This window comes from Erythrolamprus reginae, chromosome 2, assembly GCF_031021105.1.
Source record: "Erythrolamprus reginae isolate rEryReg1 chromosome 2, rEryReg1.hap1, whole genome shotgun sequence".
Taxonomy (NCBI): Eukaryota; Metazoa; Chordata; class Lepidosauria; order Squamata; family Dipsadidae; genus Erythrolamprus; species Erythrolamprus reginae.
In genome coordinates, this window is record NC_091951.1 from 108,289,302 (window position 1) to 108,295,301 (window position 6,000).

The 6,000-nt window shown below is 42.1% G+C and overlaps 1 protein-coding gene across 1 annotated transcript in view; it reads right to left on the minus strand.

The window, feature by feature from the left end:
• SYNPO (synaptopodin) overlaps window positions 1-3,890 on the minus strand; it is a 240,520-nt gene extending 236,630 nt beyond the window's left edge. The window contains exon 1 of the mRNA XM_070739062.1: window positions 3,862-3,890. The gene's annotated coding sequence lies outside the window, so the exon portion shown is untranslated. The remainder of the gene's footprint in view (window positions 1-3,861) is intronic.
• Window positions 3,891-6,000: the final 2,110 nt, after the last annotated feature.

Sequence of the window (6,000 nt, forward strand, 5' to 3'; positions counted from 1 at the left end):
TCTTGTAGCCAGTGATGGGCTTATGCATTTTGTTTCAACATATTTCAGTGCAAATTGGGTGCTCTGGGGTGGAGCTCCATTTTCGCTACTCCATTATGTTCGCCCCCATCCGGGCAGTAGCCCACCCCTGATTATCTACTATATAAAGTGTATGTACACACACAAACACACACACACACACACACACACACCTCTTCTAAAATTATACACATTCAATCTCATTTACTGTGATAGAAAAAATATACCCAGAACCCAGAAGGGAAAAAAAGAAAAAATATCAAACTTTTGCTACCGGAACTGTGTACCTGACTGTACCCATAGGAGCCCACCACTGCCTGTAGCCCATCCCAGCCAACCCCAATAAAAATCAGCCACTTTCTCGGGCAGGAAGGGCAAAGTAGTCGGGACCCAGCCGGAAAACCTCTCCACATGCAAACTATGGTGAAACAAATCTGGCCAGGGAAGGGAGGGGTGCAGAGAAGGGTGAAAATATCTCCATCCCCGACCCCGAAGCTAATCTTTTTTTCACTATAGTTTGCACAAATAGGGGATTTTATGGGGGTTTTGTATGCAGGCATGTGCAATCCACATGTGTGAATATAATGGATACACACGACCAACTTTATAGAGAGAAATGCATAGAGTCACTTGCGTTGCTTCATCACGCTGTTACTTGGTCCAGATATTTTAGGGATCCCCTCCGGGGTAGATTTCCATTCCTGCCACTAGCACAGTGCACTGTGCATGCATTTTTGCTTCTCCTGCATGTGTGCATGTGCAGGAATCAAACTTTTGCAAGAGAATGTGTGCGCAAGAGAGATTTTTTTTGCTTCCACGCATACGCAGGAGCAAAAAAATCACCGAAATCTCCTGCACGCATGCATCCCCTTGCAAAATTTTGCTTCCGGACATGCACAGAAGCAAATACATACTGGGACACGCACACATGCAGAAGAAGCGAAGCGGTGTCCTTTATCATTCTGGTAGCAACCAACTACTGATTCCCTCCGAATTGCACCTAAGCCGCAATAGGAGGAACCCAGGGTGGAGTGAGGGTAACACGCATGACTGCAGGGCACAAGCGCGCACATGCAATCTGGGCTCTCTGTTTTTCCATGGCTCCTGCTGCACCTGGGTATGCTTTTGAATATTATTATTGTTGTTGTTGTTGTTGTTATTATTATTATTATTATTATTATTATTATTATTATTATTATTATTATTATTTATTAGATTTGTATGCTGCCCCTCCCCGAAGACTCGGGGAGGCTCACAACAGTGATAAAACAATATACAATAACAAATCTAATATTAAAAGTCTAAAAACCTCATTATTTAAAAAGCATACATACAAACATACCATACATAAAACTACATAGGCAAGGGGAGATGTCTCAGTTCCCCCATGCCTGACGCAGAGGTGGCTTTTAAGGATATTGCAACCAGTTCCTCTCCCCCCACACACTTTTCCCATGCCAGGATCGGGTGGACTTTCATCTCTTTCTCCCGCCCTGCTTGCACTGTCCAGTGCCTTGCCTGCATAATTTTCCTATCTTTCCTTCCTGTTGTCTCCCTCCCCACATCCACCCACCAGATTTATAAACATAGGTGTGTCCTCTGAGCTGCAAAGTTGAATGCTCTGATTCCTTCTAGGAAACTTATGGTTTTCCCCAGTGAAGGGCTACAATATTTTTAACTACCATACTGTGGGCGTGGTTTATTTTGTGGGTGTGGCTTGCCGGCCATGCGACCAAGTGGGAGTGGCTTGACGATCATGTGACTGGGGGTGGCTTAAAGGTCATGTGACTGGCTTAAAGGCGGCCAACTTGACGTCACTCACGTCAAGGGTTAGGGTTACGGTGCCTGGCCTCTTCTTGCCTCAAAGAGATACAATTTCCCTATCTATTTACTTTTACTGAACATCCAAAATATACTATTTAATTCTATGTATATATGCCATATATGTACAAACATATTACACACAGGCACACAAAAATATACGTTATCTACTATATTAACTCTATGTGTATGTACACACACGCACAGGCACACAGGTCTTCTAAAATTATACACATTCAACCTCATTTACCACGATAGGAAAAACATACTCAGAGCCCAGAAGGGAAAAAAAGAAAAATATTCAAAATTTTGCTACCAGTACTGCATATCTGACCGTACCTGTAGGAGCCCATCACTGGTTTTCCCAGACCCTAAATCCTCTGATGGTCTATTTTTGAGAGTTTCTCTCTCCCCCCCTCCCCTTCTCTTTGTCAGAGTCCCAAAACTGTCTTGGTGGGCATGGCTAGATGTCTGGTGGGGAGGTCATGTGACTGAGTGTGCATCAATAAGATCAAGTTGGCCACACCTACTCAGTCACATGCCCACCACTTAGCCACGCCCACAGAACCTATAGTAAAAGATAGAACCCGCCCCTGGGACCATATCTGCAGTAGCCTGGTCACAAGGAGCTGGTCTGACTCCAGTCCCGGACTGTAACATCAGTCACATCATCAATGCTGGACTTTATCTGGAGCAAAAGTTATGGGAAATTGTTTTAAAACTGCAACAGTTAAAGATGATCTTAAGCTTCCTCAGCTGTGGGTTGGGGTGAAATAAAGGAAAGGTCATGAGGTCATATCATATAACAAATAGTGCTGGAGCACATTCAAGCTGCATTTAAAGGGATAAGAGGATGAGCCCATTATGATATTTGGTTGCAGCATCCATTAGTGATGTTCCTTGGCCAATTTGGCAGCTTCTAAGATCCCGAAAATAAATTTTGCATCAGATTAAGTTCTGGAGAAGACCAGAGAAAGACAAGTTAAGTAATCCAAGTTGCTCATTGAAACCACTGCTTTGTGAACAGAACAGGAGATTTTATTAGGGGAAGGATATCTGTTACACAACAAACAAGGGAAGGAAAAAAACAAAACACATTAGGTGAAACTGTATCCCCATTAGAGGATCTGGGAACTCTATTTGTGTCCTTGTCATCTGACCTCTTTGGAGAATACATTTCAGCAGGAGCAAGCTGCAACCACCAAAACTCTCCAAATGGCTTCCTGCTAGCTGCATAGCAGGACTTCTGGGGAAAATACAAAAGACCAAATCTGGCATCTGAAGGCACGCTAACTTGCTAGGAGCCACTTTAGGAAAGCTTTCCCTGGTGTTGCGATATTAGAAAACTCTAACTTGCATTGCTCTGTTCCCTGTTTCAAAATGTTGCTGCCAAGTTAGTGAAGATGTCTATTTGTGGCGATGCTGCAAATAGCTCACGAATCCACCCTGTGCTATCTTAGCGTGAAAACTGAAAGATAGGTCAGTTAAAGTTAGATTTTGAGTCCCTATGCAACAACAACAAAAATGCTATGATGGCATAAATGTAGAAATGCATAGATTACAATCTCTACAATGCGATAATCCCACAACCGTGTTTTCTTCATTTATGCCCGATTTTTCAATAGGTTCTTTATAGCACTTTGTACGCTAGCTCTAAAATACCTAAATGGGCAGGGATGCTTTATTTCAGCTTCACCATAGAAGAAAATGAAATCAAAAGCTCTATTATGTCCAGGGTTCAACTACAGTATATGAAAGTCACCACTTATTTACCAAAGTAACAGCTTCTTCTGTGGTTAGGAAAGCTGCCCTTCCCCCCAATAAAAGTGAAATTGCTCTTAAACATGTACACGTTAGGGGTAGTTTTTCCTTCAGACATAAAATTAAGAGATGCAGAACCACAGAATTGGAAGGGGCCCTAGTTCAAACCCCGCCACTGCCGAATGTGGGGTCCATTCAAACATCTGTGATAGACGGATATGCAGCCTCTGTTTAAAAACGTCTAGTGACAAAAGAACTTACCTTTGTTTCACTGGCTGACAGCTTACATAGTTCCTTCTGATGTCTAACTTGAGTATTTCCTGGTAGTTTATGTGTTGATTCTGGTCTTGCCTTCTGGGGCAATATAGAATAAGGACAGTCCTCCTTCTTTTGTGAGAACCTTTCACACATTTGAAGATTGCTATCTAGTTTGCATAAATCAAATAAAGCAATAAATCTCACAACAAGGAAGTGCTAAGAAAGATGGACTTCTCAGACATACACAAAGATATATAGCAAGCAAATCTAAAGAGACAGAGACAAGGGGGGAAAAAGAAAAAAGAAAAAAGAAAAAAACAAAAGAAGAGAGAGACAGAAGGAGGGAGGGTAAAAAGAGACAAGGAAGGAAGGATGAAAGAAAGAAAGAAGAAGGAAGGAAGAAAGAAAGAAAGAAAGAAAGGAAGGAAGAAAGAAAGAAAGAAAGAAAGAAAGAAAGAAAATTTATGACCACAATTAAGCCCAAAATTTTGGTTGCTAAGCAAGAACATTGTTAAGTGAGTTTCGACACAATTTACAAGTTGGCCACAGCCACCTAGTCACATGACCACCAAGCCATGCCCAAAGAACCAGTAGGGAAAATTTATAGATTTTACCACTGGGACAAACCTATAGATTCCTTTCTGCTTACTGGCTAACCAAGCTACGCAGATACATTCTGTGCTGGTTTTTGTTTGTTTTCCATTACATGACTGAGCAATTTATGATGCCCTACAGAGAGATGATATGATATTCATGTATTTCTTGGCTGATATAATTGAGGTACCTCCTATTTTAAATGGCACCTAGCAGTTTGCAATCTTTGATCTGTTTTGCATTAGGAAAAAATTAATAATCCTTGGTCAAGATTCCTGAATGATGATTTTCTTTGAGTCAAACCTCCTACCTTCATTCATTAATATATATACTGCTCAAAAAAATAAAGGGAACACTCAGATAACACATCCTAGATCTGAATGAATGAAATATTCTCATGGAATACTTTGTTCTGTACAAAGTTGAATGTGCACAACAGCATGTGAAATTGATTGTCAATCAGTGTTGCTTCCTAAGTGTACAGTTTCATTTCACAGAAGTTTGATTTATTTGGAGTTATATTGTTTAAATGTTCCCTTTATTTTTTTTGAGCAGTGTACATTGTTTAAAATATCTCCATAAGCTCAAAACAAACCAATTGAGATGATGCTATTAATAGGCTTGAGGATGTTCCTTATCAATTGTCTTTCTCTGCTTATTTTTTCTACACAGTATCTCTAGATTTTAATTCAAATACGGTAATACTTTGCCTCAGCAGCTACTCAGAATAAACACATACCAATGGCTGAACTCTTTAAGTAGCCATTATCACAGTTAAAAGCCTTTCTTACATGCCATTTCTAGGCCAGTGTTTCCCAACCTTGGCCACTTGAAGATATTTGGACTTCAACTCCTAGAATTCCCCAGCCAGCAAACGCTGGCTGGGGAATTCTGGGAGTTGAAGTCCACATATCTTCAAGTGGCCAAGGTTGGGGAACACTGTTCTAGGCTCATGAAACAGCAATAATCCCCCTGCCAGAGCTGCTTATAAGATCTCACCAGTGCACCAGTGCATCTTCCCCTCAAAAAGGATAGTGCAAATTAATTGACTGAGACGCTGGATGACTTGGAAAGGCTTATTTGGCAGTTCAATCACATCACTGCTTTAAACATACCTTCATTATTCAGGAGCATAATGTTTCTTCTATAGACTTGGAAAGGATCCCATTTCCCCATATGCTACTATACTAAATTGTTTCAACTCCTTCCCTCAAAACGATACTATAGAGCAGTGTTTCCCAACCGGTGTGCCGCGGCACACTGGTGTGCCACGAGACATAGTCAGGTGTGCCGCAAAGAAATAAGCTCAGCTTCTGGTCTCGCAACTTTTTGCGAAGAGAAAAAAGTTATGAGACCGGAAGCTGAGCTTGCTTCTTTGCGCCTTCCAAGTTTTCCAGCAGCTGCGGCGCCCCGCCCGGCTGGAGCTTCCCTGTCAGCAGGTGAGCTTTGGGGCTTAGTGGGAGGGCAGCGGCAGCGGGAGGACGGCGTGCAGCGGGAGGGTGATGGCAGCGGCAGCGGGCAGGAGCCATGCCGTGGGGCGGTGGCAGG